The sequence below is a fragment of the Phalacrocorax carbo genome, chromosome 5 (genome assembly GCF_963921805.1).
Source record: "Phalacrocorax carbo chromosome 5, bPhaCar2.1, whole genome shotgun sequence".
Classification (NCBI taxonomy): domain Eukaryota; kingdom Metazoa; phylum Chordata; class Aves; order Suliformes; family Phalacrocoracidae; genus Phalacrocorax; species Phalacrocorax carbo.
This window is the reverse complement of record NC_087517.1, coordinates 67,050,985-67,078,925: the sequence shown is the minus strand read 5'-3', so window position 1 is coordinate 67,078,925 and position 27,941 is coordinate 67,050,985.

The window sequence follows — 27,941 nt, the reverse complement described above, 5'->3', positions numbered from 1 at the left end:
GACAAGTAGCATACTTGCGGTGCTAACACGTTCTGTGTTATCATCCCGGTAGGCATCGGCTGGCAATTATTTGAATTTATTTTCAAGAAAATGCTATGTTTGCACCTCCGTGGCACATCAGAGCTTTGCACCAGTATAACTGAGCACATACTTTGTCTTTTTTCAAGTAGCCTTCATGCTCACAAGCAATATGCATTAAGATATGATATATTTATGAATTAACTGAGTGGTATGTTCCTGGCTTGTGAGCTGGATGGGGACCAGCAACAGGAAGCTCCAGGATGGTGTATTTAAGGTAACAGGTCTGCAGTTTATTATCTGAGGCTATTTTTTGGTTGCATTGTAAAGCTAGGCTGTTCTCCTTACACAGAAGACTGTGTGTTACCGTCTTGTGCTACCAGAAATTCACACGGATATCTGAATTCGCTGTTACGTGACATCCTCTCTTCAGGGCTCTGTGACCTCTCTGTTGACTTTGAGACACAAACTTCTGAAATTTCTGGGTTTGACCCCACGTGAGAAACTTCTTATCCCATGCAGACAGATGCTCAAAAGTTTTAGAAAAAAGAACTTAATAGGAGCTATATTTAGAATACTACTGCTGAATGTAATTTTTGTAGCATGTTAGTTGGCTAATGCCAATTTCCTTTGGGCTAGAAATAATGGGACAAAATATGTGATAAAATTATATTTGTAACTTTTTCACTGAGATAACCTATTTAAATCAGGTAAAAGTGTTTGTGTAGAGATATCTTGTGTGTTTTTTTTTCTTGGCAGGATGAAACGTCTGTTTTTAATGCAAGAGGTCTCTTAAAAATCTATAGGGTCAGGCAAGCTTTAATTTTAGCCATTGGAGCTCCTTTGCTTAGGGCATATCTTAACCAATCTAACCCTGTTGAAACTATACCTTTCCTCCTGGCGTATCCATGACCTGTATGAAGGTCTAGGTTCCGCCTTAGCTGTAGTGACCAATGATACATTACAACTGCCAAATCCATTAATTAGCAAATTCTTTGCCAAAACAAGACCTGCAAACCCCTTGTGAATAAATACCAGCCTTGGAGGATATTTTTCATATTCAGGTTAATAAATCTATGTTACACAGTTAGAAACTTGACGATATAAGACAGCAATCGGAAGCAAACAGGATCACAACACACAACTTAGTAGCCTGGAACTACTTATATCAGCTACTAAAAATACTTGCTGATTCTTAATGGTGTCTGATAAATTCCAGGTGCAGAAAAGGGAGAGGATGGAAAGAGAAGCAGAGGTCATATATCTCCAAACTGAATAGAGAAAGTTTCTGCTTGGTTCTTACAAAGTTATATAAGATATGAAGAAAGAGAAAGCAAAAGAAGCTTTCTCCCTCTGCATCGCTCTTTGACGTACACAGTACCATCATACTGGGGATGTTCTGTCCACCACCTCAGCCACCAGCCTTGACCGTCAAGGCAAATGTGGCGCGTGTGCTTGTTCTGCACCCTCAGTGCTCACATCTTAATATCGCAGTCTCCTCTGCTACGCGAAGAGCGTGTCAGAGGCCACGCCACAGGCTGTGTGGCACTCAACTGTGGGCTTTAGATGCTGTTAAAATAATCCAGTTTCAACAGGAGTATGCTTGGCCATGATTGACAAGGACATTGTAAGAAAACATGCTGTAGGAGGCTAGGTGATCAAACAAAAATGAACGAGGGTCCCCTTTCAGCAGTATGCATAAAACAACTTGAACTTACCCCACACACCAGTTCCTCCAGTGAGCAAGCGCTCCATTAAATGCATTCTTAGAGTATAGCACTGAAATCAGTTGTTTTACCTTGCAAGAGCAAGGGCTATCATTAGGACTAAAATGCATGAAGGTAGGTCCCGCGCTAACCTAGACCACGTCAAGTCCCGCTCATTAGAGCTGCCATTCACGGGATAAATTTCAAACCAGAATTGTTTTGGTGTGGTTGCAGGGTATTAAACCAGTAACTGTGGCTCAGGCAAAGGGAAGGGTGGCTCTGAGTCAATAGGAAAAGCTGCAGGAGGAAGAAGCCCACCTTTAACACAGCCTGGAGAACGGCCCGTTTAACTATATGCTGAAAACTCTGCTGTTTGCCAGAAAACACTTACCTCCCTGGGCTTAAAATCCTTCTGATTTGTCTGTCTAGTATAGTTCATTGCCAAGTACAAGGTAATTGATTTGCAGTCCCCCTGGCTCCATGGCTGTTCCTTTAGCATTTGTGGGGAGTCCAGGCTCCTGTGTGCAATTAACTCATCATTTAAAAACTCCCCTGACTCCCATTTGCTGTGTATTTATACAGCACCTGACACAGTGAACCATTACCTAATGGAGGCCTCCAGACTCCTCTTTCTTCCTTTTTCCTGCCCCTTCCCCATTTCCATGTGCAACTGGAGCGAAAGGAGTTTTTAACTCCTTTGATTTCTGTGGTCTGGTGTTTACTGAATGTTTGATGGTTACTCTTCACTGGCAGTGATATTTCTGATTCCCGCCCAGCGCTAACTAGCTTTCTGAATGAGCTAGAAGCAGCTCCCTTTGGTTACCCTTATTTTTAGGATTTTGTTTTGTTACTATGCAAAATAACATGTCAGAATGATTTTAAGTAATTTGCTTGTTACTAAAAAGGATGTTTTTATTAAAGGTGTTATTATTACATTATATGTTATTATTTTAATATTACTAAAAGCAAAGGAAAGGTGAAAAAGGCTTTGCTGTCATATAGAAGATAATAAAATTTGCTGTTAACTAATTTTCTAGTAAAATTACTTGGCAGTGACTTTACCCAATATAAAGCGCATTGCCTTGCCCACCAGCAGAAGGTGACCACAACACGATAGATGCTTCTGTTAAATGATCCTATATCACTGGATTCATTACAGTATGATTATAGCTGTGCTATTTCAGTGTCTTAACACAAGAGGCATCTCTCAAGCTGAATCAAAAATTGAAAATCGTCCACAGTGTTTATTTTCCTTTTACACTGGTGATGGTAATCTTTAAGTTACTTCTACGTTTTCCTAACAAGAAGTGATAAATTATTATAAACAGTGCAATAAAACCAATTCATCCATCTTCGCGCTTGGCTTGCCAGAAACAAGCCACACGGTTTATCCTGCTATTATATGAACCTGTTCGTTGAAGCAAACATTAACATTAAAACTTTCTAGTGAAAGGCGGCCCATGTAATATTGGGGGGTGGGGGGTGTTTGGTGCATAGCTATTATAAATAAAGCGTGATGATAAAATACAATTGAAAACCTAATGGCTTTGCATTAACAGTGAATAAAAAGGGAAGGAGACAGGAAGATGGGTGAAGCTGTGAGGTGGGTTAATTAATTTCTTTTACTTCCCCCCTTTTTATCATAGACTTTAACGCATAAAGGGCCATACTGCTGCTTTGGAATTTGATCCTGGTCAGTATGGCACACATCTCAGGGCAAAAAGGTCGGTAACAGCCCATTAGGACCTTTTGAACCCTGTCTGCTCTGCAAAAACATCCTCTGAAAAGAGGTGAGCCACTGTCTGACGTAGGGCAGTACTAAAGGTCTTGCTTGGCTAGTGATCTCTTTGCTAGCGGCGGCTCCAGTTGGTGCTGGGTGAATAGGAGGTGCTATTTCCAAACCCTTACTTGCCTTCTCACATTGAAGAAAAAGCCCAAGGACATATTAATTAATTAAACCTCATTTCCTCTTCCCACCCCAAGGAAGGTGGGTGCTTTTCTATCCCTTCAGGGCAACCAGTTAGTATAATTTAGCTACAAACAAACAACAACAAAAAAAGAACAAACTGTGAAGTGAGGCAAAACCCTGAGACATTTTCTCTCCTTTTTCCACCTTTCATTAATTGCTTGGATCCGTGAGGGAAAGGAGTCCAAGCCCGAGCTTTGCACAAAACTCATCCAAGAGTGAAGAGGGCAAGCCGAACACTGAGCCTCTCCAGCTGCTTGGAGTGAAAGGCTTTCTGAGGGCTATGAATGCTCGCTGTCTCTCCCCATACAATGTAGGTGTTACTGCTCACGAGGAGAAAAAAACAAAACAATAATCACTGGAAGGGGAGAGAAGGCTGTCCTGGGCTGGGGGGGAAGTGCTGTCTCTCCCAGGGATATAAAATCATACTGCCCTTGTTTTAGTAAGAGGGACTGGACACTAAAGGTGAGGCAGGGTGGTGCTCTCGGAGGCTGGGGGCACTTGGAAAGAAAGGTTCTGTTCTGAATAAAAGGGGTTAAAAAGTGTATTTTGCAGTGAAATAGCAAAAAAAACCACGCTCCCCAAACCCAAAAAGGTGAAGTAGCACATCTGAGGATGCATACTCTCGTCTGCACATTTTAATAATCAGTTTCTTCTGGCTTTCTGCATCTACCCGCACTGTTACGTCTCTGCGCGTGGCCTAGCAATTAGTTAATGAAATCACGGCCTTTGCTGTTTTCCTTCATTCGTAAAATTGAACACGAAATTCAATTGTTAGCGACTTTTCTGTAAGCGCCTGCTGCTTACGTGGAGAGGAAAGCAGCTAGTGACCACCAGGATAGCAACGCTTCTGTGCTTTCTAATAGCACTGCTGTACGTGCTGTACATACACCTGTACGTATGAGAGAGCTCGTTTGACCTGGGGAGAGATGGAGACGCAGAGGACGTGGCGTAACAGGGCTTTTTTTTTGCCTTCATCTTCCAGCGTTATTACATCTGGTTTCTTTTTAAGTGTTTGCTTTGCCCCGCTCATCTTCGTATTTAACATGCACCTTTGGGAGCAAGAGAAGAGAGCAAGCAAGGCAAGTTGGGCGAGATCAGATGCCTGCACTTTTAACTCTGATCTTGTTCCGTTTGTATTTAGACCTTCTGAAGGCCTTTTGCATTAGTTACTTTTGGTCCAAGCAGACCTTTACTCTTGTGTCAGCACAAAGGGGTTAGGTGCAGCGCTTTCTATGGCAAAAAGCCCTCGCTGGGGCTGAGCAAAATCTCAGCTTTTTCAGGAGCGGAGCAACACAAAAGATTTAAGGGGGGAAATTGTTAAAAGGGAAGCCCTTTTCTCTTTGGATTGAATGCAGTGGGGAGATTAAAACTTTCATTTGAGATTTTGCTGTATTCATAGTAGTGAGGCCATGAATAGGTCTAAGTCAGAGCCCACAGTGGTTGTGGTGTGCCCTTTTATTCTCTGGCACATCTTCAGACACAGGTTGTTTTGCACTTGAAAGAGGTGAAAGAGGGGAATGTGGGATTTTGACAGCTGATATTGGCCTCTGAGCTCTTGATGGGGATTTTCTAATTAACCCCAAGGGCCCATCAGGTGGTCAAAATGGAATGATTTCTGTCAGAAAGGGCAAAAAGTTGGAATTTTCTAGGTTTTTTTTTTTATTTTGGACATTACACCGGGGGTGATTTTTTAATGTCATATATATGACAAAACCAATTTTGAGGAGAGTTTTGAAAATTTTTAGGGCCTGAATACCCCATAAGCTCAAAATTTAAAGGAAAGCTTCCTTGCTTTTGAAGATTTCTTGGACTTAAACAATAATAATAATGCTTATCTAAGCAAATGCCTTTTGATCCCTGCATATTTCCCTCAAATTTGTAACAGTGAGACAGTCTGAGACGACACGGTCCCACCCTGTCCTCTCCAACTTTGGGGACAGGGAGCAGCAAGCCCTAGGAAATCGGCTACGGGCTCCTTACTGCACATATGCACTGGCAAAGCTTATTAGCAAAGCAGTCGTAAGGCAAAAAGATTGGACTCGAAGTGTGGTGTTTTGTCTACTGCTTAAAGCTTGCAAAACTTCCTCCTTATGTTTTAAGAAGCAAAATGTGAGCAAACCTGCATTTATGTGTTTACGCTGTTCTTGCGGTATTGCAGGTCGTATGATGCAGAAGCACGTGAAGTTTAAAGGCAGCCGCCCTTGTTATCTAGTCTCCTTCTGAATCTCCCATGCAGGGTGGAGGATTAAGATGCTAGGGGGAAAAAAAAGAATCTTGAGAGTTGTGATACTTGTGAGTTGGGGAAGCTAACAGAAAGGCATTTGATAGTCATTTTGTATGCTAGTAGTGCTGAAAGAAGACTGGAATTAAAGCTTCATGATATATGACTTTTGTACAGACATTTATATGGGATGGATGGATAGATTTGGGCTAAGAATTAGAGTAGAAATTCAAGTGAGTTGTCCAAGACAATAGTATTTTACTCTTTTCTGTTTGGGGTATTTGAGAGTTGTAAGGGAAAAACTATATAGCAAAGGAATGGAGAAAAAGGCAGAAGAACCATGAAGAAGGAGGGTGCAAAGAATCTTGATGAATTAATCTAGATGTAATAGCAAGTCCAGCTGGAATAGGAGATTTCTCTTTCTGTTCCTCCACTTGTCCAAGGCAAGCCACAAATTTTTAATGGAATTGAGAGCCAAGGCCAAGAATTTGTAATGGTTTCTCCTTCTAGCCATGGCACATACGGGACATCTCTGCTTTGCCGGTTATCTTGTCAAACCAGAGGCATGCCTCATCCACTGTTCCGTATCAATCAAGCCCAAATTTCATATGATTTGAAACTCAGTTGAAAGTAGAAGCCTGGACCAACCTTAGGTTTGTGCTGGACAGGAACATAGATGGACCCTGGAAAGGAGTAAGATAATGAAGCGGAATATACGTAAATAGTAAATTTATCAGAATACTGCCGGCAAAGAGTAGTTGGGGGGAGCAAACAGAAAATGTAAGGATTGCAGAACCAGACCAAATGTTTCAAAACAAAACTTAAAGCCAAGCAAAACTTGCTTTTGCTCACATTTGGCCACAAGATGTTTGGTACAGGTCCAAAAACTTCTTTTTTTCTTTTCTGGAATTCAGTGAGTGAGTTTTGAGTGAACAGAGCCAAAAGCTGTGGAAACCGAGCTGATTCTGGTCTTATCTAATGCTTGGAGGCAAATAGAGGTATACGTTAACTTCCACGAAGTAAAAGATATGCCTGTCTTCTGTTTTTACAGAACCATAGTTACTTCAGTGTGATGGGTGAAACGTTAACTTAGAAGCCTGCTACACAGGATGAGAACAATCCTATTTGACTATTGAGACTCAAGATCAATTTGTAAACTATGTAGGGCTAGTGTGTAGCAATTAAAATAGATGCTAAATAACTGCAAGAAAATAAATATGGAATCCAAAATATACTCAGAGCGTGAGCCTTTTGGAGAGGCTTGTCCCTCTAATCGTTTAAGTTAGAAAGAGGCAGCCACCCCAATGGAGATTTTTGGGTGTTTGGATAATGCCTGCCTAAACATTATTTAGTGGTCTTGAGAATATGAATGAATAGACTTGACTTAGGTCAGGAGTTTTATGCTCTGCTTAGCCAGGGATTATTCTGAGAAACCTGATGAGATAAAGACACTTATCCATCTTCGCTGAAGTTAAATGACTAGTATTACTTCTTGCCTAACACATGCTGGAAACAGACTGATTTTTCTTTTTTTTCCCCTCCAGTCCCTACCAGCATTGCAGTGTGGATGAACAAGACATTCATCTTGCTGACACATCTTGTTTCAGCTGTTGCTGTGACAAATTGTTTTTGCTATAGTTCAGCTGAAGTGCTTCAGAGTTGCTGGGAGTGACTACTGTATTCCAGTGGCTGTTCATAAGGGATTTTGATTTGTTTTTTGAGGACAGCTTTAAATCAAAATCAAAGTGAGTGTTGCCAAGCACTGTCATCCTTAGAGAGGGCTACTGCTAGAGGGACAAAAAAAAGTGCAAGGTGGTTCTTGGTCCTCATGAACCTACAAAACCTGCCGTTTCTCAGCAGTATTATGCACAATAATTTCTGCCAGAACATGTAAGAAAGGAATGTTTCCTCTTGTGAGGAGGATTTGGCTCCTGAAACAAAATCCCACTTCCAGTGCCTATCAATAAAATGCATTGTTTGGGAACTGGCCTATATATTTTATGAACATTCCAGCACTTCTCCACCAGTGATTACTTTGGATTATGAGATCAAATTTCATATGTTTTGGCAGGGGTGGAGAAAATAATTCTATCACAATGATGATGATGCTATGTGATATTAAAAACATCCACATGCTTGCTCTCAACTCACCAATTTTCTTCTCACGCTTGAGAAGAGTGGAAAGGCCATATCTCTACTTTGAATGATCTATTATGGTAGGGTTATCATCTTGAACCTAAAAGAGCTCTCCAAGGCACTCTGTGTTTATGGCTGCTTTCTTGCTCCTGGTGACCCTTGGTTCTGCAGTGGGGTCCTCCTCCAACTGACAGACCTTGTCACTCTTGGTAGACTTAATTCAGTTTTGAATTAGTAATCCATACGGAAAGCCATCCATCGGCTCACAGAATAACAGCACAGTATCAAAAAGGAAAGCTTGTTTTCTAGGGAGTAGTTGTTATGAGTTCTCTTCCATGTCCCACTGTGTCTGGATAAAGCCATGGACTCTTGTGATCCTGAACATTTGAATATGTCACGCTTGCCAATTAACAAGTTTAATTTCCTACACGAAAATTTGTCAACTGCTTTTGAAACGAACCGGGAAGAACTGAGACACTTTCTAATTCCTCTTCCATCCTTCTAGACCAGGGAAATTTCATTGAATTTACTGTCCATAGGCATCTGTTGTCTGTTTTCTCACACATTTGGAAAAGAAAGAACTCTAAGAAATCACAAACTTTACAGGCAGAAAAGTTTAAAAGGGAATTTTGAAGTGGAAACTCTTCCAGTTAACTTCCTGTGACTTTCGAGTTTTAAGTAATGACGGAATCAAAATGTGAACTATATCTACCTAGTGGTTTAAGAAGTAGAAGCTGTAATATCACTTTAGCAACTTTGTGAAGGTTCTTTTCTATGCATTAGTTTCACATGGGGATATAAATTAATGCACTTTCGTACTTGTTTTCTATGTGCATTTTTTTTCTTGGTAAGTGTCACATATCACAGGAGGATTGTGTGCTTATTGGTGAACAGTGTTTACTTATTTTCTTCTTTTGTGTGTACAGAGAGAAATGCAACAGCATCTGCTCTAGAAACAGTTGGGGAAAAATAGTTTCAATATATTCTCAGGTCACAGGACAGATGGAGAGAGTTTTTTGTCTAGTTCTGACAAGGTTATGGTTTTTTGGCTCCTCCTTTTTCTGGCACTCTGTCAATTTATAGCGATTATCAGTCTTCCTGAGTTAACTTAAATAGCTTTTAATAAGAACCAAAACCCCTCACAAATGAAACTGCATTTTTTTTCCTATATCCTGATGTTCTTTTTGTTGCTGAAACTAAGTTTATTTTATTCTTGGCTACCAGTATCTATGCCTCATGTGTACTAAGTGCCGTTCCTTACAACATCTTCTGATTATAAGAGCTTAACTGCACTTTCTAGCTTAATCACCAGGAGATTAAGGCTTGTCTCTAGAGTATTTAGTAAGCCAGCTAATTGCGGGTGAAATCAGCGGGCATTAGAGAAAGCTATATGGCTTTGAGGGCTGGGGCTTGAACGGCTTGGGACGAGGGAGAGTGGCAGTCACTGCCTGACCGTGTGTCCTGGGGCCCCTGGCTGCTACGGGCAGTCGGCATTTACTGGTCATACCCTTACAGATCAGAAGCTGTCCTGACTTTGTCAGGGTTTCCAATTTGCGGGTGTTCCCATGCTTGGACTAGATCTAAGGTAACTCACTGACATCAGTAAGAGAAGCTGTTAAATTCTCCTGCTGAGATACAGCAGTGGAGCAAAACCGTAAGATATATACAGACATATTTAATGTTCTATATAATGTAAGAATGACGGTGCTGTGTATGTGCATGGGTGGAAGCAGGTGAGGGCTGGGGCAGGGAGCGATGCTCGGAAGGCACACAGCGCAGCGAGGGAAACCCTCCCTCGCTGTGAGCAGAGCAGGGAAGTCGTGCTTTCGTGGTGCTTGGTCTGTGCTGGGGAGACGGCGAGGACTGTGACAACCTGAACAATTAATCCGGCCTTCAGCTTGCCCTCCTCCTCCTCCTCCCCCCATCAGAAAAGAGAGGCAGGCAGCAGAGCAAGGTTCAAATGTCACACAGGAGCCTGCGGGCTGTGAGCTGGACGCGGCTGTTTGAGGCCGGGAGCTTGCTTGTCACCGCCTCCTTCTGTGTCATTGGACTTTACGGTGATTAGGAATTTTAAGTTAAATATGTAAGCAAGTTAGAATTAACAGAATAAAAGCTCTTGCTGTGATGTATCACTCTTAGGGATAAAGCGCTGGTCTTAAACTTCCAAAAATACTTCTGTAATGACCGATCGGTCCTGAGTTGGTTGAGGTAGGTCCTGCTTTTTCATCAAAGCAGCCACGAGAGGGCAACATGAGCATGAGCACAACAAAGAGGTGATGCTAAGGCAGAAACCAGTAATGTAAAACATAACCTGTGATTCCTGCAGCATTTGTGCAGATTGCGTTGCCTTTTGCTTGTGTGCTTGGCGGCTGGGACAAGACTTCTCCCTGTTTGGCATTTTCCTGTCGCTTTGGGGAGCTACCTAATGCCTGGGGGAGGTAACGCATGACTGTGTTACGTGGTAAAGTTTCACTCCTGCTTTTTCCCAGTGCAAAGATGGTGTAAGGCCTTGGGAACTGGAATGGTGTTGCTGCTTCTCACAGATTGATGGTAGACCTTGAGAAGTGAGGTACATCTGCTTCTGAAGCTGTCTAAACAGATATGAATCTCAGCTTTTAAGAAAACAGCCTTGGTCCTCAGACCAGTGGAGAAAACCTTTAAGTGGTAACTTTTAACTAAAAAGCAAACAAAAAGGTTTTATGGTTTTAAAAGGGTGGCAGTATGATGGCAGCTGCCAGAAAATGAGCCCTATGTTTGCTTGGCTAGGAAGTCTGCGAGAATATCCCCAGCAAGGAAATCTCGGATGTGTCAGACTCGGGTGGCTGATTCTGGAGAGCGGATGAAAGCCAGGCCAGGGAAGAGCAGCTTTTGTTGCAGGGCTCATGCCAGCAGACCGAACGAGAAGTACGCTTGTGGCAAACTAGGTGCTGCCTTAAAACAAAACTGAATCTTAGGTTTGTGTAAGCCTGCAGCAGCTAAACCCACAGGGAAATTCAGTCATGCATTTACTTTCACATTAATGCATACGGTTTTGAGCTCCAGTGACAGAAAGTCTTGCTTTCAAATCCAAAGACAAGCCAAACCGTGGCAGGTTTGCTTTTGATTGTGTTTTCAGTAGTTGCAGCTGAGCTTTCTAGGGTCTGGGAGAGAGGTCTGTTAACGCACTGTTCCTTCCTAAATACTTGTATACCTCCTGCATGGATAGGACACATAAAAGATATGAGTGTTTTCTGTCTACCTGGGAAGAAGAGACCTTTGTAGAAGACCTGAAAGCTTGAAATTCATGTAAGATTGAAAAATTATGTATAAGCAACTACAGATTATTACCAGGATTTCAAAGAAATAGTTGGAAGCATTTCCTGCCCTGATAAATTGGACTTGAAGATAGTTTGGAAATTGTGTTAATATCAGGTTGCTTTTACATTTCTACCATGGTCACTGTGATTCTTTACAGCTGTTAGTTTAAAAACAGGGTGTGCCCTTTATGGACAGAATAATTTAAGAAAGAAAATGGGAGAGAAGAGATTTTCCCAGGGTACCCTTGGAGGAGGAGGTCCAGCCTATGAAACTGTCAGAAAAGAGCGTGGTAGGTATCCTTCTAGGGAAGCAATCCTATCCTTGGAGGGGAAGTATTTCTGTTTATGACTGAGTGCTCTAGATGACTGGTCTATGCTGAAAGCTAGGTGCAGGCTAGAAGGTGGTAGAGTTGTGGGCTTTGCTCTTTATCAGAGAAATGCCTGCTCCCAGAGAGGGGATGTTGCAGTGTCGGGAGCTAACGCACGCACTCGCAGGAAAATGAAGGCTGTGCTCCTTCATTCATGTGAGGAAGGGCTCCTGTTGATAGGAAAGCTGGGTCTGGGGACTTAACCAAGTGTTCTCCCCGATCTGAGGTGATGCTGGTGGGTTTTTATACTAGGGTATTCACCTGTATACATTCTCTCCAGTTTTCTTTCTTGTTTTATTTAACTTTGGTTTTTTGCTTAGTTTTCCAGTTTTAATTTTAGCCTTCCATTTTACTGATGAAATTCTTAAGATAGTTTCCTCTACTGAGGAAAATGGTGCCTGCATTTGTCAAGCAATTCTTGATTCTTTCAAGAATTGCCCAACGTGATGTTACATATGACCTTGGGGCTTTGTGCATTTATTAATTTATTTACCTGGCCAATATGTGGAAGCAATGTGTGTGAAGACTCCCCTGTGGCTGCAGGACCAAAGCTGGGACCTACCAGGGGCACCCAGGAGATGGGGAACATGGGTTGGGAGGCTTCCAGATGGCCGCTCTTATGTTGTGGGGACCTCTGGAAGAGGGATACCCTGTTATCTATACTCTGCCTTTCCCCTTTTTTTGGCAATAAGAAGCCGAGCTCAGTCATCTCCCATTTTCATAGAGCTTTGCATATGCTATCTTGTGTCAAGTTGAAAGGTGCACCTCAACAAACAAGACAGTGGAAAGCAGTAATGAACTTAACACATGGTCCCTTCATATCTTAATTATTTGCGTGACTATTTCCCTTTGACCTTTCTCCCTGGGCATCTATTTGATGTATTCATGCAGAGAGATGTTTTGCACAGAGGGAGGAAAAAATGTTCACCTGTTCAAAAAGCTGCCACCAGGACGCAGATACAAGCAGAGATTCTTTCTCTCATCACCGTATTATTTTCCTGAACACACTGTAATTTCATCAATTTTCCATGCTTATGGTCATGAATGCTTGACATTACCATGTCTTTGCGTTAACAAAAAAGAAATTTCATGGCTCAAGTTTTCACTAGAAGAATAGGGAAAGCGTGAAAAGCCAGCCAAATTACGGAGGGCTACAGTGTCCTTTGTTCCACAGCAAGAATTTCTTGCGAGAGATTTGTATTTTATGTTTTGGGTTGTTTTAGTTACATGTTTATAGCAAACTAGAACTTATACAGGTTTCTTCTATTTCAACTGTTTGTCCGTTTGCATCTGAGTGGCTGTTTATTCGATTTCAGGGTATTAATGGAATGAAATGTAAATTGAATGCAATGTTTAAGGCTTTGGGTATTCTTGAAGGCACATAAATATTTGCAGGGCTAGGTCTTCAGCCATTTTTGAATGAACGTAGTGCTGTGTTGGTTAGTACTAGACAGAGATGTAACTCCAAACATTTCTAGGTTACATTTGTTTGCAGAACATTACCTGGACTGTTTGCAAATATGATCCTAACAAACAGGCAGGCAGGTTAGGATGGACATGACATCCTTTACTTCAGAATGTTGATTTCACGCACCGGAGAGATGCAGCCATGACCCGAACCCAGAATAGGTAGCATTCTGAGCAACTTTAGAAGACTTCTGACTTCTTGTAACCAAAGTCACACATTTCTTCTTTGCTGTTCGCCGACACCGAGGTGATGATGATTCTATCCCAGTTGCCACTGCACTTTCTCATGGCTCTGTGAAGGGAGTCCGCTACACTGCGTCTGTACTTAATGGAATATATGTCCTGGCTGGTTGACACATTGAGTAAACTGAGCCAGGCTTGGAGAGCTTTCCTGTCCATTTATACAGAGGCTGTGGAAGCCCTGTAGAGCCTGCTGAGCCTTGTTTGCCAGTGGGGATGTGATAATACAAAATTGCTTTCCCAAGCCACCAGACTCCTTTGAGTCAAAGGACGGCCAAGCTGAATTAAGACCTCAATATACCCTTTTTAGAACGGGTTACAGTTTTTCTTTGCTAAATACTTGTTTGTTCTACACACTTCATGTTTGATATGTCTTTCAGCTATGGGAAACATCGGTTAAAATAACACAGACAGGTTTAGGTTGGGGAGTCTGTAGATGCAATGATTATGTTTTCAAGTTCCAGTTGATGCTGTAACTGCTGTGCAAGTGTCCTCACTTGCACTGTCCCATCAACTTAATGGGCTGAATGACAAACACGTGAGAATGTTGGGCATTCCTAGCAGAAATTTAATTTAGTTAATGAGTTTGAGGGTGAACTGTGAAATTCTTTTAGCTGTTGATTGAAAGGATGGGCTTCTCTGAGAAAGAGGACGAAATGGCATCTGGTTTTTCTGAGGCAACAACAGAGGCCTAGCAAGTACGAGACGGAGACCGCTTCTCTGTTTGCTGGTAGATAGCCACATATTTCTTCCCATGGAGCTCTTTCAGTTGAGACTGGAACGAATGGAGTTGGCTGTCTACGCAGCTATGCTAGTGTGCATCAGGAGTAACTTCATTCAAGTCAGCAGTTACTAAAGCATAAAGCTGGCATCAGTGAAAGCATCGTAGGACCTAACAGATGTCTCCTAAGGGAAGACTTAAGCTACCAAATTACATAGCGGTTTTACTCTCCATGAAAATGAAATTAAATCAGACTCCCATATTCATTCCTCTAGTCTGACAGCCAGGCCTTGATTCATGTACTGTTTCTTCCCTTTCCATCATCTTTCAGCACACTGCAAAAATGCTAATGGAAAACATAAACTGCCCAGACAGCTACTCTTGTGCTTTACTAATAATAATGTCACCAAAATGCTATTAGGCACAGTAGGAAGAGTAAACTGTTACAGATGATTGTACGTACCTCTACCAGCTGTTTCCGCCTTTTGCTTCAAAGTGTGCAGATACCACAGGAAGGATTGAATACTATCTCTTTAGACTTAAATGATTGCTATTTCAAATTAGGTTAATAGAACCAGATTTACTTTTGTCTTGTACGTTTGCTTGGAATTGCTTCTTATTGGACTTACTGGATGCAAAGCAAGATGCCTAAGATCAGCCGGTGGGAACATTTCTACAAGTGCTTTGTAATGTTTGCTGTAAAGTCATGACTGTTTGTTACCAACCAGGTTTGATATATGAGTACGAGGTATGCTCCGCGCTTGGCAAAGTTGCGTTTGTGGCCTCTGAGAATGAAACGTGTTGGCATACAGCAGCTCCAAGCAGCGCGTGGTGTGAGTGGAGGGTGGCCCACAACCTTTAATCCTCCCCGCTCCAGTGTGAGCAGCAAGGTAGGCGCTGGGTTTTGAGCTGAGAAACTAGATGGCATGAAACCAGGTTGAGATACAATTCTCGACAAAGACAGCGAATAGGTGGTAACAAAAGGTTTGTTCAGTCACTTCTAAAACAGCGTAGCTTGAACTGGTAAGACATAGGTTATCACACACACACCCCCTTATGTCTCCCTAAACAATGCAGTGTTCTAGCAATTAAGATTTTTATTAATCTGTCTTAGCTCTCCGGTAGCATCGATGGAAGTATACAAGGTGCTGCTCAAAAGTCATTGCAACATAGTAAAGTACATAAGAAAAATGCAATTAGACTATGTTGGATGACAGTGTGACATGACCACATGGATATCAAAGTATTTTTTTCAAGTAATTGATTCCTAATTCTCTTGTGAGTTATGGTTAGTGCGTACTATGTGCTGCTTGTACGAGCTGAAGCATAAAGAGTCTTAAGCAACACAATCTTATTCTAAATCAGCATGTCTGTGAAAAGATGCTGCCAGCAAAACATAACCAAATAAATAATGTATCCATCAAGAAAACTTCCTGGATTTTATATTTTTAGAGAGAAAAATGGAAATTTTCTGGGAAAACTTATTCCATCTGTTAGGAAGGTTGTGTCAGTCAAATCTTTGGTATATTTTGATCAGCGGGGAATCGCAGCACTGGCAAGTTGCACTTTACCAGTATAAATGCCTGTTCCACTTCCCATATTCAAAGCAGAAGCCTTTTTAATCCAAATATTTATGTTGGGTGAATTCTGCCTGATTATATTCTCATGTAATAGAACACTAAAGATGTAACTGTTTAGAAATTTCTTTTAATTATGAAGTTCATGCTTTGTTTCCTGTTTTCTTTAGAAACCTCCCTTCTATTCCTTTCTCTCTGTAGCAAGGACTGAATGTATGCTGTACCATATATTTCTGTATGTTCTATTATGGAAAGATATTGGTTTATTATTTTTAAGGGCATTTACAACTTCCGGAGCTAAAACATCAGGTGAATTTCTTACCTTTACATGTATTATTCGTGCACCCGTATTTTGTGACTTTGATTTGAATTTCATGGCTCACGTGGACATGATGGTCCACGTGGTGTTGGGTTTTTTTTATTTTTTTTTTTTATTGCTGGTTATAATTATTCCTTTCTTCACTTATTTCAGCAATTTAAATTAAGAACTGGGTTTAAAATAAACTTTACATGTTGACAATTTCATACTCTATTGCATAGAATTAGAGACCTGTTGCTGATTATCAGCTTTGTTCTCTTTGTTTCCTTTTCCTTTCTTTTTGTGTATTATCCCTATACTTCATGAAAGTCCAAAGCATCAAAGCTGCCAAGAACATGGTTCATGGCTTCCAAGTGACTTGGTCAGCCCTTTATCTCCTGATAGGCAGTGTTACATTAGCAGTGTTTGAGAAACATATCTGTGTCAGGGTGGTTTTTTGGGTGTATAGGGGTTTTTTTTAGTTCTGTTTTGGGTTGTTTTTTTAAACAGCTATTAATTTCTGAGAGATAACAAGGCCACTGAGAAGAATTAAAACCCCTCAAACCTAGAATAATTAACATTGGAGAGTTTTATCAGGCTCTTCAGGTTCTCAAATCCTGTGACTTTTAACATAAGACAGTTTTGCAAATTTTTTTTGTTTAATAATAAGTTTAATTAGTTTACTTTCATGAATTAAATTAGATTAATTTGAAACAAAAATTGTAAACCTCAGTGCTACAGACAAGGCTAAAGACCAAAGAGGTTAATCAAACCATGCTATAAATGAGGGGAACTCTGGCCTAATTGCTCAGAAGAGACATCATTATTTTATGTAGGTGTTGTGATTTGGGGGAAGGGAGAAGAACTAGCAGAATTGTCTCAAATTCATTGTATCGCCTGCACAGAGGGCTCTGAAGGGATGGTAACTGTTCTGCTTATGCTGCATTTTGTGGCACCTCAGCCTCAAACGTCGAGCCGACTCGCTGCCGCCTCTGTAACAGCAATGACAGAATGGGATGCTGGCTATGGGAAACAGTCCCTCGGTTTTCTAGCACTGCTGTGCCCGGGTCTGAAGGCTGTTCTTGCCATAAACAAGCACTACATCAAGCCTTTCCAGAAGTAAATGTTTGCAGAATCGGCAATTATGTGTAGTCTGTGCGACTATATAATTTTCAAGGCGGGCTCCCATCATACCAGCAGCCCCAGTAAGCACTACGGCATGCTCATCTGAGTAGGAGTTTTCAGGCTATGGCCATTGTTTTACGTATTTGTAAGGGCTGTGGCATATTGTAGATGCTATAATAATATATTTATTCTTTCTCTGATGACAGTAGACTACCCCGGGTCGCATGAGTAATGCTATAATATCAGTTTGCATACCAACGATTCTGCTGTTTTGCTCTCAATTATAATGAGGCAGATGCAGAGAAGCAAAATCTGCCTCATTTTTAGAAAGTACTGAAATACACTCAAAGAAAGTAGAAGATAGGTAGAAATAGATGATAGATAGGTACTTGCTGCCCTTCACCACTATACTTTAAATAGCATCTCGTTATTTTATTTATCCCAAAGCGTTGTCGTCTACCTTGCAGTGGTCGTGTGTTTGTGAAACGTTAGACACTGTGAAGTTGCTTAAATTTACACGTGGCAGTATTTCTCTGCATTTGCAAGTACAGCCAGCGCGAAGGACAGTGGTCTGTGTTGTGACACTGGCAGGGAAAACCAAACCGTATTTGCACTCATCTGTGGGCCCTTCCTAACGATTCATTAGCAGCTGACAATTATCGTGTCCTGATATGCTTGTTGTACTAGCAGAAATCAAATCGACACGACTGCGCCGTCTGTAATCGAAGCTGTAAGGCTGAGAAGTTCAATTGCGTATGTTGACATGAAATTAGCGCAGTCTCTGGCTAGAAAATGATGGGACCGAGATGGAGGTTTATTGCATAATTAGTTAAACAATATTTCATCCGTGGGTCTTATCAAGCTGTAAGACAGGCATATCTGTTGTAATTATATTTTACATTGGTAATGTGACACGTTAATGAGATGTGTCACTCCGCTAGCGTTAGGATACATTTCATTAATGCAAAACACTTTTGTTGTACGCTTTACATTTGGAAACAGATTTAAGTATTAAGTGGCTAATGTCTGCAGCCAGGGAATCCTTTCCGAATTTGTAACACTGACCAGAACAGACCGCATTACACTCTCCAAATGGTGCATTTTTGCATTTGAATGTCTGAATTATCCTGGTTTCTTAGAGACGACCACAACACCAACATCTTAAATCCTCAAAATATTGTCCGCTTCATTGAATGCTCGTGATCTAAGCATATGTGTAATTATTCTGTAATTCTCCCCAAAATGTGATTCCTTGGAAATGCATACTAGATTTCCCCTATTGTAGCTGCAATGACTATTTCTTTGTGCCCGCTTCTTTAAATACGGTCACAAGGAAGTCTGTGTGCCTTGGTGCACCGCATGTGTAATGATGATTTTTTTTTTTTTCCCTCCCCCCCTACTTCTAGTGTGCCCATCAGGAGGAAAAAAAAAACAACCCCAAACCAAAAAAAAACCTGCTTCATTTGTTTCAGGGTACTGAGCGAGGTCACAAAAAGACCATTTAAGATAGTATACATACAACAGTAATCTTTCTGACAAGAAACGGGCCTAATACCACGTACAATGGGCTTAGAGTTAGGCAAGTACACAAAATTAGAATGTGCAAGAGTTACCAAACCTGGCTCCGATAACATATGCGTGTGCACACTTTGGAAGAGGGCAAAGGGGAATCCCGCATACCTTAGGCAGCTTCAGCACACATCGTGCAACAGTGAAGATGATTTTTCAGAAATTGCTGCTCGCCCAAAATATAAATGGTCCTAAAAAAAAGAGAGAATCCTATTTGTGGGGAAAATTCAGTTTTGTTAATTGAAAAGATTTCAGTTTATCCAGTAATGCACGGACGACGTATGTGCGTTTTTTTAACCGAACTACTACTTGCTTTTCAGTCACAGCAAGAAAGTTCTTTGGCAACGTGAGTATTGCAGACACCAGGGGTGCAGCAGCTGAGACCTCATCTTATTCATTGTTCCAGTTCACAGGTGTCTTTATCAGCCCAGTTATAAGGGAGCTGTCGGGAAGCCTTGACTTCTGCCTCTTTAGTAGTCATTTCTCTTACCATCTTCCATTTTAAAAATGTTACTTGGATCTTTAATACTTATTTAATAAAACTTGATAGTTAATCCTTTCATTTTAAAGGAGCAAAATTCAATCAGAATTAGAAATATAGGAATGAAATGAGCTATCTAATAAAATTAAATATTCACAAGATTTGCTGCAAGTGTTGAGCCTTGTGTTTATATAGAAAAGTTCCTCAATAAATACATTTCACCCATGTTTTTCAGTTAAAAAAAAAAAAAAAAGAAAAACTCTTTAAAGGTGCAAAAGCATTTTATGGAATGAAATGGAAGAATGTTTCTGAGAAGGATTTATAAAACTATGCTTGTTATATTTTTCAAAACTGAGAGGGGTTTTTTTTTGATACTGTGCAAAATCTTCCATGTGAAGACAAGTACAGAGTTGCAATTTATTTTTTTTCCTTTTATGCAAATAAACCATAAAGATCTGAGATGGGGAAAACAGGTTTAGCTGGAGAAATAAAATAAGCACTAGTACACATGAATAAATTCATATGTGCTCAGGAAATTAAGCCTGTGTAAAATAGTTACTGCATTGATTCAGTGTAATAACCCTTAGCGAGCACTGCAGCGCTTGCTCCTTTGCACCATTTCATCTTATATTAGTTTACCGTTTGAGTCTGTTAGTCCGTTTTTAGCTTCTTACTCTCAGATTTTCAGAATTAGAATTGAAATACAAAATACACTTCTAAGGTTCAACCAGGAAAGAAATCATAAGGTTGTGGAGCTGCAACAAATGATTTTGTATCGCTCTGGTTTTTACTCTTTAATTAAAAACTCCTAATATTTACTGTTTAGCCCAGGCTGTACAGAATTTGGAGAAGGTAGACTGTTACAGTTCAATAATTGTCTAAGGCCCAAAAATAGGTGCTAGACCTGGAGAGCTGAGTTCCCAGTGGTTGTATCCTCAACTCCCCCAAAGAGGGGTAGGTTTCCACGTGTGCTTTCCTCCTGGTGGCAGTCATCATTGTCATCCTTCGGGTTTCCACCAGTGTGGAGGAGGTATGAATTTGTACGAAGTATGCATGGAATTCATAGCCCTGATGCAGGTCTCTGAAAGGCCGTTGGCTCATTATGCATGGGCACAAACCCTTTTCCTGCTAAAACAGGCGTTTGTCCTGTGTGTGTTGGTGATGTGGCACTCGAGTTGGCAGAAGTGGACCAAGAAATGGTCTCTGAGCAAGTCACCCCCCGCCGCATCTCCTTCCTCCGCCTAAGCGCTGGGAGAAAGTTCCCAGCGCGAGCACGTCACAAATCCCAACCAGGCAAATTTTGTTTCGGAGCTGTGAGGTAAAATCCCGACCTAGTGAAGTGGATGGCAAAACGTTGAGTGATTCGAGTGTTGTTTGGATTTCGCAGGTAAAACTGCTCCCTGCTGAATTAAAATGATTGGGACTGAGAGCTTTGTGTGTGTTACGGGTCTGCGGTGCACAAATGGGAACACAAATCTTACTCCTTATTGGAATAAATATGTGAAGTGACAGAGTGCAAATTAATTTTTATTAATTTCTAGATCTGTTTTTATTATGAAACGGAGTAGTGACTGAGAAGTGCCTTTCATGTTAACAGAGCACTTTTTCGTTGCTGCAACTGTATTCATCCTCTTGCACTTCCCCCTCTATCGCTATTTGCAAGATATTTTTTTCCCCTAAAACCCTGAAATGTCATCTGGATGAAAATGATCTGGACAACCAAGGAAAGTACCTATAAATAAACATTTGGCAGAGAAACTTTGATACTGTGTGAATGTTGATTGCAAATATTTTAATGAGGCCAGCCTTGTGTGTTTTGTTTTGGTTTTTTTTTAAAAGCAAAACAAAAAAGTTGATTGTAAGTCAGTAAAATGTGCTGGGCTTTCTAAGCTCTGAGTTGGCAACAGCTTGTTGAGAGTAAATCCTCTCATGGAAGGTTTTGCTAATCTGAATAAATTCAATTTCAAAATCCTTCCTTGATCTAAGCTTGCTTAAGCCCTCACCAAGGCCTAAGGACCCTGAGGGTCAATTCCAATAACAAAAGATAAGAAAAATCTGCCCTTTCTCATATCTCTTTGCAATACACTATAAGCTGTTACCTCACTGCAAAAAATCTTTAGGTTTAATGAAGTCGCCTTTTGATACTTTCTGAGGATGAAGTTCAATGTTTCCCACCCTGGTGCATGTCTGCTCTGCATGCCACCCAGGACTGATGTGAGAGGACCTGGCTGGCTCCTTCCCCGAGGCGTGACTGTGCCTGGAAAAGGAGAAGTCCTTGAAATTGCTGCTACGTAGCTCTAAGAAAATATGATAAACGGAGCTTTACAAATCAGACTTCTTTTTGTTTTGGGGTAGGGGGCGCACGGTAATTGATATCGGGTTAGGCAGCCCGCACTCTTTAGGCAAGCTTGATTAAAAAGTCATAAAGAAGAAAGTTTAGCTCAAAACCTGAACAAATTCTGGGGCTGGGCTGTGAGTCTGTGACTCTCCTGCTGCCGCTGTGCAGGTGTACTGCAGTTCCGACTCCCACTGCAGCTGAATGCTGCACGTGCGATCTGGAAGTGAGAGATGCAAGCAGCATTTGTGTTCTTTTTCTCCTCAGTAGTCCTCTGCTCCGTTTTCCTTTTAGTTGAGGCTTTTTGCGTTGCAAAGACAGTGAGACCTCATCTCCTTGCACTAATAAGTAATGCAAAAATCGCCAAAACTGGAGCTTTTGAACAGCATCAGGCACGGTGCATCTGCAAACTGATTGTAACCTGGCCGTGCCGTTTGTAGGTGTTGAGTTTCCTGGGCGAGAACACTCCCAAAATCAATTGTTATGATAATTATATAAAAGGAAGTACCAGAAGGATTTGGTTTCTTGCTTAGATATTCCATCGCAACATGTAACTTCAGATAGTAGCGGAGGGAATGATCATAGACAATGGAAGTCTTATGGGCAAAGCAAAGAGAGTCTTCAGATGGCCCTGACCTACCTATGAGGCAGAGGGACCTCATGGAAGGTAAAAGTCTGTTCTGTCTCCAACTGGAGCGGTTGGAAAACTGAGCTCACTCCATCTGTGGTTAGCTAAAGAAAATAGATTAAAAGTCTAACAATTTCTGGTAATATGAAATAAGCTATTCTACTGTTTCTTTTGGCTGGGTGTGGGAGGAAAGGCTGCGCAGAATCGAGGTGGAGTTGCGTGTTCCTGGGTGTGAGTTTATTATTTTTATGCTACTATTATTCTGAAATATCTTCCTCCATTTTTTTAGGAGGCTGGGTTATTTTAGTTCAGTTTGATGAGACCATGGCTGTGTTCATTATTCCCAGCTGTGAGACTCTCACTAAGGCTCGTGCTCAGCGTTGGCACTGCCACAGCACCTGGGTGCTCATAGTGCCTCTCGCTCATGCTGTGACTTCAGGACAGGCCTGTAAACACTCCTTGGCTACTTAACTGGTAAAAGGTAGTGATAAATCTATGTAATAATGTCAAAGGGTTAGTAGGAGAATTCATTATTTATCCTGTGTCAAAGGACAGCGGGTCTTCAGAGGAAGCCCTGGAAAATAGAGGTCTGGCAAGTGAAGAGAAATGGGGAGGTATAGGGCTTAAGGAGAGAACCAACTCCATTTAATGGGCTCCCAAGAACCATTTATTGGGCTCCCATTAGGCTCCAGCGGGGATCTCTCTGAGGAGGAGATGCGTAAACACTTTTTACATGAAGTTATTACTTTATTGCAATTTGGGTGTTCTCCCAAACTCACTACCTATAAGCTCCATGCTGAGCACCTCTGCCACTTTGCCAGCTCTGCCCCTCACCCTGTGTGTTCGGGCTCCAGAAATCAACTCTGTTTGCCGTGGCCTGAGATCAAAAAGCGGTATTTGACTTAACGTGGTGTTTCCTAGAGGGCTTCTTCACTGTGCTTAGGGAAAGGAAACAGGAGACTTGCTGCAACTAATGCTCCCTCCAGGAGCCGCGGCAAATACTCGTGTGAGCAAAGCTCGACGCACAAGACGGCATCTACAATGCCAACGCTCATTGCTGAGAAAGTTTTCATAAATTTACTGACAGCATTGCAGTATTACAACAAAGGTTAGGGGTTTTGGGGGGCAGGGGGTTGGTTGGGTTAGGTTTGTTGTTTGTTTTTTCGTTTGGTTTTTAAAAATTTTTTAAAAAGAATTGCATAGTCATGTGTCATGTCTTCCCGCTTACAAAATTTATGGAGGAAGGTCACTTACACAGAAAAAGAGAAATTCGTGCCACTAAGATAAAACAGTCTGCTTGGAAAGAACCCCATGTGTCAAATATGCAAACCAGGTACTCCCGAGTAGCAAATGACATCGGGATGTGTAATATAAGCTGTTGTGCTGACCTATTTAGCAACCCAGCATATAACACCTATTTACTAGCTTGGCAAAGTGGCAACCTGACAGCAGTTTCACAAAATCCAGATTTTAATTTTAGCGCTATGCATGTTTACAATATTATTTTTGTTATTTCCTTTATTATATTTCATGTATGAAACTGATTTCTGTCTCTGCAGATGTCAACCCTAAACTTATATTTAGGTTCTAAAGCAGTTCCTTGGAGCTTACAAATACTTATGTTTTAAGTTCTGCAGTGAGACAGATAGTCTTACCAGTTATTACACGGTATAACCAGCTATTCTCATGGTCTGGGTAATTTGTTGTAAGTGGTGGGTTCTGTCAGAGCCACAGCTCCTGGAGTCGTATCATTACATAAAAGTATCAGATTTATTTCCTTTTCTTTAAAAAAAAAACAACCACAAAACAACAAACCAACAAATCAGCCTCCCTGGAAGCCAAGAGAAAAGGTTAAAAATGGCTTAAATGCACTGGAAAGACTTAATTTTGAACTTCAGATAAAAGATCAATTGTAGGTTTTAAAGCAGATTGGAAAAGAGATGATTGGCATGTGATATTTGAAAGCTTTGCAGTTTGTAATACAATTAATTCATGCTTGTACTTTACCTAGCATATGTTTTTCCACGTTCCTAGATTTATCTTAAATAACTCGGCATATGTAAAAAAAATAAAGGTTTAAATGGGAAGGACATTGACTATGGTATTGACTTATCACAGAGCACATGAGTAATGCAGCTCATATTCCTACATCCCATTTCAGTCACTGTTTCCACCTCCTCGGATTTTAGGGCTAGTTGTTTTCAGATCCTTAAATCGGCCCTGTTTGCCCTTCAGATTATGCACTTGCCTCCACATTTTGGTGTTTTTTGTTTTTTTTTTTTTGTAGCTCAGCAGTCTGAGTGACAAATAGGATTTTTAAAACAAACTTAATTTGGGACTTTAGATTAAACTTTTTTGATTGGATAATTATTCCCATAGTCTCTGGTGCATGTTCGTTAATGTCTTTAAGAGCTTTCTTTGTGCCTCAAAATGTCTTTGTCAGATATACAGCACAGTTATTAATGTGAAGCGATCAAATTCCAGCTGTAACATTCCTACAGTGTTAGTTTTGTTTTCCAGTTTTGAGCTGAATATGACTAATGAAGAAAAGCATTTTCTCTTGATGTTTAACAATTCAGGGAGCATCCCGGAGCTTGATTTATACTTAGCAAAAATAGTGCTGTAGCTGAATCTGCTGAATTTTGTAAATTCCCAGGCAAACTTGGGCAAGTGATGTACCTTTATTTACAAATCTTTTGCGATTGAACCAATTTCTTAAAGAAAAAAAAAAGAAAGAAAAAAAAAGGAAGAATTTGAAGCATTAATGCACACAAACTCAGATGGAGAGCTGTTCCTTGTTAGGGGTGTTGATAGTGTTTCCTACAGGCATGCAGATGAGAGGCAAGAAGTTCCTGAGATGGTCAGTGCAAAAAGACTGTAAGTGGTAACTCCGAGTGTGAAGATTATACGCCTAAATCTGAGCATGGGAACATCCCAGCAGATTTTTGTAATTACCTGTGTGTCACAGATAATACTTCGGTACTGTGACTATTTGCAACCTGGACTAACTGACCTTTCAAACTCGCCCGTGTCAGCTCAGAAATCTGTATTTTTATTATTGTTTTTCTAGCACCCGGCTCTTAGAATCATATAGTTACAAAGAAGTTGCAGCCTTATTTCTTTCTTCATTTAAATGTACACTTTTGGCTCTCTTGAATTTGAAATAAATCTTGAAAAGGTTTATTGAAGGTGTCTTTTAAGGGTAAAGAACAAAAGGCAAGTAATAACTGCTACGTAGTTTTTTTAAAATCTTTTAATTTTGAAGCCAGTCTCTAATTTTCATAATCAATGAGTATACAGAGAAGATGACGCAGTAATGTCTGCAAATAGATTTTCTTAGGATTTTATCAGTTCCATTTTCAGATAAAGGTAGCACAAAATAGAAGAGTTTTGGCAGTTAATTAAAAATCATCTTTTCATCAGCAGTGAGGACTGGACAAAGACTTGATGCAAACTGAGTAGTGAAAGGAAGCCGACAGTGACTTGGGAGGTAGACCATGTTCAGTTCTCATCTTCTGATATAGAGGAAAAGAAAACCCCCAAATTTTAGAAAAGCCCTGCAATAGTCATTGTAACATGCAGTTACTAAAGAATCACCCTTTTTTCCCCTTTTTTCCCCTTTTTTCCCTTTTTTCCCCCTTTTTTCCCTTTTTTTTCCCCTTTTTTCCCCTTTTTTTCCCCTTTTTTTCCCCTTTTTTCCCCTTTTTTTCCCTTTTTTTCCCTTTTTCCCTTTTTTTTCCCTTTTTCCCTTTTTCCCTTGTGTATTTTCTTCTAGAAATAATAATAGAAATAGTTTTCACAGTGATAAAAGAAAGCCTTTGGGATGTGCAAATACGGGGGGATCGAGGGGCGTTGGGTGGAAGTGCTGGCATTAGGAATGTTTATCTCGTTAAAAGGAACTCACATACCGGAAGAGGCAGGATACCAGAAGAAGGATTTCCTGTCAGTTGCCCTGTTTCTCCATACAGTTTATAACGGCTTGTTGGCCTCTACTGAGCACATCGTTGTGCTGAACCACACGTAGTAGCCCTTCCTGGAGACTACCCAAGACAAAATGCTTCTCTCGGGATTCAGGATAACTAATTAACAATTGTTTTCAGACTTGTTAAATAGATTAGGTGGAATAAAATGTCTTTACACCAGACATTTGAATTGAGAGAGAAGGGACGCAGTGAAGACTTCTCTGATCTGTTAGGACTTAAAATTTGCTGGGTTGGTTTTCCAGGCCCTGGCGTGGCTCCATCCCCTCTGTGATAAGTGAGGCTATCGCCCTTCATTCACCGTCAGCCTCACCGACACAGAGGCAGTGTGACTCCCACGTACGTAGTATTTACCAGCAAACCGATTATTGACTGCAGGTCTTTGACTTCTAGGATGGGGAGCTGCATACATGTACAGGCACATATTTATTTATGCATTTGGCATACAGTGCATCTCCATAGGACATCAGCAGATTTGGGCACACTGAGCAAAGCAGCAGGAGGAGTGGCAAGGCCTCATGAGTGAAGTGTTTCAGCCCAGCTGGTATAAATACTCTTCACACATTCCTCTGTGTACGTATTTAAACACTCAAAAGTCTTTAGAGGTGATCGCAAACAGTCTGTGGGCAGCAACCGCCTACAGAAATCTCAGCCAAAACTTTGTCCAAGGTCTAGCTTGAGATGGAAAACAAGTCGTGTTGCCTGTACTGCCTACGATAGTGCTGCTGTTTCCTTAGGCTCTGTTATGCTCGAAGTCACATATGAAGAAAAAGGGTCCGCAAACATACTGGGCTCTGTGGTGAGTGCTACTGTCACAGTATAACATACAGCTACAGATGAGATTTATTATCAGCTTGAACCTTCATGTTTTTTCTTTTTCTTTCCCTATGAACTTCCCTTCAGACCTCTTCCCCAGCATTGTAAATCCATCGGTTTTTCTTTCAGACCCAAAGTACTGGCCTTTTCCTTACATACTCCTATAGTGTGTTTCTATTTGGAAAATCAACTGGCATGAATACTCAAAAAAAAATCAAACTTGACATTAACTGTAGCTTTCAGTGAATCTTAGATGCTGGTTGTTCTTTGCAGCCTTCTTGGACATAGACATTACTTTTGCCATAACTTCCCTCTCACTGTCCTTTAGTAGTTGTGGGGGTTTTACTGTTCTGTCCTTCTGAGATCTTGGGAAATCACACAAAGGCCTGATCTTCCCTAGAGGGCTCTTAATTATGCATAGCTCCCTTATTCCTGAAAAATCCACCTTCTTTTCCATCCCTAAGGAATTTTAATTCCTTCTCTGTGATATCTTCCCTCAGTGGAAATTCATGTCTTGTTTCTATGTCATGGCAAATTAAATTTGCTTTTTCCTTACCTTAAGTAAAAGGGAAGCACCAGTGTTTCCCAGCTGATAACTGGTATGTGCCAGGCACCACCTGGAACCCGACCTCATTAACTCTGCCAGACCTGTGCTTGTAGCTCCGTATGATTTTCATGGGAAGGAAGTGGGGTAAGTGCTAGGAAGCTATTTTAACTGTATTATTAATGAGGCCTTTCCATGTTAATTAGAAAATTTGTACTGTTAGACCCTTAAAACATTAATTTGACTGTCAGTAACGCAAGAAAATGTTAAATGTAACATCAGAGCAAACAGGAGTATCTCTACACCAAGTTTCTAGAGCCCGAAGCGTTGGGGAGCAATGTCAAAGCTTGTTCATTGATGGTAATTACAGCAAATGAGAAGCTGCATTCATCAGTCTAAGCAGCAACAGGGTAGACGTCCAAGCAGCCCGCCTCAACTGCCTTTAT